The following is a 6,993-nucleotide window of genomic DNA, read 5'->3' on the forward strand; positions in this document are numbered from 1 at the left end:
TTGGACTGTACATGTGTGTTTCCCTGAAATTTGTTCCTGTTCTGCCATTTCTTGCTGAGGAGAGGGTATTGTCTTGAAAGATTGTACACTGTCTGCTGGGAAAGTCGAACAAACCTTCTGTTGAGGTATTGTGCCAATTCCCAATGGCTGTGGACTCCAATTTTGAACCGCGTACTATAAACTGAACCGTTTATCTTATCCTTTCACACAAGACAGATGTCATGGACAGATAGGGAATGACAAGGCGAAGATGTGGAATCAAAAGGTCTGTGAGTCTGTGCGTTTGTGATGGGAGATGGAGTACCAATTGCTGTTGTGTGGCAGGAACGAAAGGGAGAGAGGGATGCTCTTTGACGCACCTGTGTCTGACTCCTTCATAGGGCTTCTTCAATCCACTCGTCCGAGCTTTGTTTATAGCTCTTGTGTCCAGCTCTTCTGTGCACTCTACACCTGCACGTCTGACTCCCAAGCTCAATCCTCCTCAACTCTTTGAGGATCCCACCCTCCATTTATATCCACCGTGCAACCGCGTGTAGGCTATATATACTCCCATTACAACACCCCCCCCCAATCACCTCCCCATAACATTCCTGCAACAGTATTATTATTTTGTAATAATGTTAATATTGTCGCGTCAACGGCTCAACTAATGTTGAGCTCATCGTGGCGGGAGGTTAAAATCCCACGATGCTCCAAATGGATTAACTCCTGTGGAGATGTTCCGAATTAATGGTGGATTTGCGTGCACGAGAACTGAGAGACACGAGAACCTGAACTCTTTTTTTTTTTTTAAAAATGGGTTTATTCCTGAACCCAAACTAAAAGAACCAATGGATAGTGATTGCGAGGAGACGATGGCGGGTTGGGATGGGAGGCAGGGGATGCAATTGAGAAATAATTAATTATATACAACAAGAATAAAAGGGATGGTGCCACACTCCAGACTCGGTCACATCGACAGGAAAGGGACAAAACTGGGAAACTCGGCTGCTCATGGACGATCAGGCAATTATGAGAAGATAATGACGAGCAGGACGATTAGGAGGGATGATGAGGTGATGGGCAGAACGATGAGGAGACGAAGGCAAACAGGCTGCGCACGAAGGCAGGCAAGCAAGACGATCTCCTCACAACTCGTTCAGTTCCCAAAAGCCTCGTTCTCCTCAAGCTCTTTTCCTTCTCTGACTCTCCTCCTCAGACTCTTTTTGAACTCTCTCACACATGCCCAACCACCCAATTTGGCTCCCCCTCTTCTCCCCAGGCAACGCTCCGCCCCTGGAAAGCGTCTATAGCTCCGCCCTTGTCTTCCTCTCGCAAAGTCTCCTGTCCCCCCCCCCACCCCCCCGGTAGAGATTTACATAAGGGTTTTTATGCACAATTCCTTTACCATAATCCATAACTAAGAATGACCACGCACCATCCCCTGTATGGTACACATTCACAAATGACATTCCTTAGGCTTATCTGTCCCTACTTATTACATCGAGATTGGCTAACTACTCATACACGGACCAACCCCCCACAAACGTACCAATATTATTATTATGCTATTATCGTTGTTGTTGTTGTTGTTGTTGTTTTGTTGTTGTTACTCTTGCTTTTAGGAGCAGCCTTGGAAAAATGCCACGATAAGATGTAACGACACTCAAGCTACTATCTATACACTTTAACATGTGCGTTTTTCCAAGGCAGAAAAAGGTAATAAAACATAGGAATTTAACGTAAATTTTTGCAGTGGAGTCTGAAGGCCCTGTCACACCTTGACGATTTAGCCAGCGTATGCCGACGTATGAAAAATTTGTTTAAAACGCTGGCACACGTCGAATATGTATGGGTAAGTTTTGTATACGTTAAGAGCATGCTGGCAAACGTCGTAGTACGCTGGCATACGTCGTAGTAAGCTGGCATACGTCGTAGTAAGCTGGCATACGTAGTCGTAAGCCGAGCTGTTAGACAAATTTTCCATGCTTGATATTTTTCGACGTATGCCAGCGTATGACTCACACGTTCCACTACGCTGGCCATAAGTTGTAGGCACGTTACGCGATCGTTGACACACGTCGACACATGTTACTTGTAAGTTACTCATAAGTCGAAACACGTCAAGGTAATGTTTAGCGTCAGTGTTCCAGACTCCCTGGTTTTTTTCTTTTTTTTTTTTCTTTCTTCAATATGATAGTGATGTTGACACTTCGATTTCTCGTGCGGTTTTTTTTAGATTTTTTTGTTGTTGTTGATACTTTTGTTGGTGCTGACTCATTTCTGCCATATTTCTGTTGAACCACCACCACTGACTGAGTATATTAAAACCATGCCACTTTGCTCATGATTCCATGAGACCAGAAGAGGGGCGATAAAAAAAACAGAGGCCACTTATTCCTGTCTGCAGTGTGAGAGAAGTAGTCCTTGTGCTTCAGATCTGATAACGCTGAGAGCTTTAGATTCCACAGATTCCAGGAGAGACGGATGTAGTGCTGGGGCACCAGCACATAAGGAAGAGCAGTACTCCATTGAGCTGCAGACAAAGCCCTTGTACAGTGTGAGTAGTTTCAAGGAATGACTTGGAACAATGGAGGATGCTGAGTCTGCAATTGGCTTTGGAGGCCAGCATAGATATGCGGTTGGCCCAGGAGAGGTCATGGATGAAGGTGAGGCTGAGAAGTTCAAGAGACGGAGCCTCTCCTAGTGGTTTACCATGGGAATAGATAGGATGGTTTGTTTGACAATCTTTCCGGAGCGACAGAGAGACTGTGAGATTTGCTACGATTGAGAGTAATGTTCCATTTATCACACCGTCATATATATATAATCAATTACAGTCGCAGAGAGCGACACTTGCTGTCTGCCTGCCAGTGAGATTATATATTGTATGGCACAATGTATAGTCATCCACAAAGAAGAAGAGGATCTTTCCGAGCACCGCAGAGGTCATGTGTAGAGATGAGTAACACGAATGGGCCCAAAACACTGCCTTGGGGCACCCCAGCTTCCACCGGGAGATGAGAGGAGAGGGTTCCATTGATAGCCATGTGTTGACTGCACGAGTGGAGGAAGTCAGAAATCCTGATATGAAGGTGGCCTTGTATGCCGCCGGCAGCGAGTTTGACAAGCAGAGCAGTATGCGCCATCACACCTCATTGAAGTCTCGGATATATCCGGGGAGACGGTCCAAACAAATTGTTTGATTCAACGTATTTGTTTATTTCTGTTTAAAAAAAAAACAAATATTGATATGCGGCCTTTAAAGTTTTTAATACTAATGATTTATTACATCGTCAATATTGTGAAACGTGTGCATGAAATGGATGAAACTCACGAGGTCATTGAGAAAGGTCAACTACATCCAGTATATAGGTCAAAGGTCAAATTTGGAGAAAAGTTTCTACTTTTACAAACATTTTGAATTCCAATTAAAATGGAACATTTCAAATAACGATTAAAGGTTTTAACGTGAAAGGAGTATGACAATTATCACAAAGTCATGAAGCAATGTGCAACCTTACATCTCAATTCTGAAGGTAAGCATCCTTACTCCTTACAGGTAATATGATGTTTCCTTTTTTTATTTCCTTTTTAGCCTGTTTACCAATCATATATTTTATTCCTTTTCTTTTTGGTGTATTTTGTAGGTTTTTCTCTCTCTCTCTCTCTCTCTCTCTCTCTCTCTCTCTCTCTCTCTCTCTCTCTCTCTCTCTCTCTCTCTCTCTCTCTCTCTCTCTCTCTCTCTCTCTCTCTCTCGTTTCTGCTCTCTCGCAGTGCACTAAACGGATAGGTTGTTTCGGTGGTACATCCAAGGGCGGTTTCACTTCGGTGTGCAGTGTGGAAGAATTAGCTCAAGAGCCGACATTAAATAAGGATACAATTGCAGGAAAACGGTTTCCAATCGGCCCTCTTCCTGCCAATGCTTCTGCTCATTCTGCGGCTCGCACCCTTGAGGTTTCCGCCCGTTGTGGGGAGGCGTGCCACTTGTGCAGGGAAGATATGTGGTTCAATGGGAGCACGGATAGGACACGAAGAAGTGGCAAGACCCTTCAGAATTACGCTTTTTACCCTCTGATATAGCTTTCTGAAAATGTCTTTCCAGTCCACCATTGCTCGTGTTCTAGAATACTTCAACGCAAGTCAAATGTTCTGTTTGTTATATGTCTTCCTTCACCTCCCCCTCCCAACATTGCCTTTCTTATTTCTACACTATCCTCCCCAGCTGCACACCTTCTTCCCCTTCCACCTCCCCTTTTTCCATAACCACCACTGTGCTACCTTGTTTTGAATGATTTTCAGGGATGCGGATATGACACAGGCATGATGGTGTGTTTGGGTTTCTTTGTGTGTATTTCCGTGTAAAATTGACAGGACGTGGTTAAAATGCGCAACAAATGTCTAAATAGACCTCTGAGGATATAGCAGCTCTATCAGATTGTTGAGGCCAGAAGACAAATGCCAAGATATGTATACAGTGAAAGGTACAAATTGTACAGCATCAGCTACCCTCTGGCAGCTGTTTAAGGATTCTTCTGCATTCATTGTCATCTTCATCATTTCATGTTCTTTACAGACCGTCGATGCTGCTGAGGTTGTCTCTTGGCAAGTCTTATGCTGGGTGGCTTGCTATTGCCTACTTCAGCAATCAATCAGTAATTTGTAATTTGTTCAGGGTACCATCACAGATCACTAACTCACTTACTCTTCGTGAAAGACACCATGGGGTAGTTAACATACACCGATGAGCAGTGCTTCCAGATGGATGCTTCAGCTGAACCGTTCATCCCATGGGTGGCACACATTGATGAATCACCCTGCCTGTGAAACAGCAGGATGAGAGATTATAGCTGGGTCGGCATTTGAACCCAGGCCAGACAGCTCATATATGAGTGTGCATACCTCGAGGCCACCCTTGCCAGTCCTCCTTTCTCTCCATAAGAAAAAAATAACAGAAAACTAGAACGGTAGTCAGTCGAGCGCATACCTCCACCAGGCTGAATATTTTACGTTTTGTATCCGAATGATAGGCTGTATCTGCATCCGGACCAGTCGTCCTTGTCATACATTAAAATCCAATCGGCTTGTTCTTGTCACCTCTCCAACTCGTCCACCATCTTTTTGGAATATCATGTTATACATTGTTTTTTGGCCCCATCTCTCAATGGTGAAGAATCAATTTAAAAAATTGAAAAATTCTCGTATCTGCATCCAGATGTTCAACAAAACCAAATCATTTCGTCCTTGTCACCCAACCTGTCCATCAAGTTTTGTCCGAATCCAGCCACAGGGTTTTGAGATAGTGTGCTATATTTCACTTTTAGCCTTATCTCTCTCAATGGTAAAGAATCACTCAAACTAGAACACTCGCACTCTTCTACGCCACGATGTCAACAGATATGCCTTCGCCCACATTATTACATCATTACACATACTTGTACTAAGTTTGATTTAAATCCCTTCAGCTGTTGTCAAATATCAGATTTTTTTAGCCTGACATTACCTCTGACCTTTGACCTCTTGACCCAAAAATCTAATCACTTTATCTTTACATCATTATACATACTTATACCAAGTTTGACTTCGATCCCATCAGCCGTTCTTAAGTTATCGCATTACCAAAACAAATTACGGATGCACAGACGGACGGATGGATGGAAGGATGGACAGCCGGACAAACAACCTGAAAATATAATGCTTCCGGTGACTTTGTCGGCGGAGGAATAAAAATTCTCATCTCAGCGACCTGCCCGACCTGGGCCGACTGACCCCAGACTGGACTGACTGCCACATCTGGCAGGTCGAGGGAGGTCGGGGGCAGGACTGGCAGGTCGGAGGCCAGTCCTCTTCCCTCTCCTTCCTCTTCCCTTCTCCTCCTCCCAGGCTCTCCTCCTGGCCTCTCCTCATCCCAGCCTCTCCTCCCTCTTTCCTCCTTGCTCTCCACCCCTTTCCTCCCCCTCTCCTCCTCCCCCTCTCCGCATCCCCTCTCCTCATCCTGGCCTCTCCTCATCCCCTCTCCTCATCCCCTCTCCTCAACCCCTCTCCTCATCCTGGCCTCCCCTCATCCTGGCCTCTCCTCATCCTAGCCTCTCCTCATTCTGGCCTCTCATCCCCTCTTCTCCTCCCAGCCTCTCCTCATCCTGGCCTCTCCTCCTCCCCCTCTCCTCCTCCCCCTCTGCTCACCCCCTCTCCTCATCCCGACTTCTCCTCCCCCATTTCCTCCTCCCTCTCCTCTCCCTTTCCTCCTCTCCTCCAAGAGAGGGGGAGGAGAGGGCATGAGGAGAGGGGGAGAAGAGGGCATGAGGAGAGGCCCAGAGGAGAGGGTTAATGACACCCGACCTACCCAACCAACCCCACAATTTTGATCATGTTGAAAACTCGACGACCGCATCCGAGCATAGTCGACTGTCCCCGACCAGATGCTCAGGGGGGGGGGGTGTTCGGGTGTTCGGGTGGGCCAGTCAGGGGCAGTTTGGGGGTCGATCGGGTCAGTGAGCGTGGACCTTAAGGTTATATTTTTTCATTTAATGTACTTATCCCTGTCAAATGACACTGGATTGGTATTTGCACTTTAGGCACTAATAGGAAATCATGTATGGGGAATCATTCATGTCATCAGATTTGACCTTGAATCAAGGGGTCAAGATCAAGCAGGCATAAAATTGGCCAAAAACCTATGATATTGACCTTTATCTCATGACATTGACCTTGGATGAAAATGACACCCTCTCCATTAGATTGGGCATACCCAAAACTATCAGTATGCATCCCAAGATCATTGGAATCGGCCTAGTATTACTTGATGTATGACAATATTGGTTTTAGCCGATATCGATGGCAGCCATCTTGGATTTGGGTGGCGCCACCCACCACACCCACCACTGGCACAACTTAAGAATTGGGTTTCTGGGATCTGCCAACTCTACTCTACATCACTGGCAACCTTAAACATCTGCACCTTCCATGTTGAATAAAAGTCACCGAGCTCCTGCTCTATAATTTATTATTACTTTA

Source organism: Eptatretus burgeri, chromosome 6 (assembly GCF_056783735.1).
Source record: "Eptatretus burgeri isolate ZD-2024b chromosome 6, Ebu_testis_v1, whole genome shotgun sequence".
Lineage (NCBI taxonomy): Eukaryota > Metazoa > Chordata > Myxini > Myxiniformes > Myxinidae > Eptatretus > Eptatretus burgeri.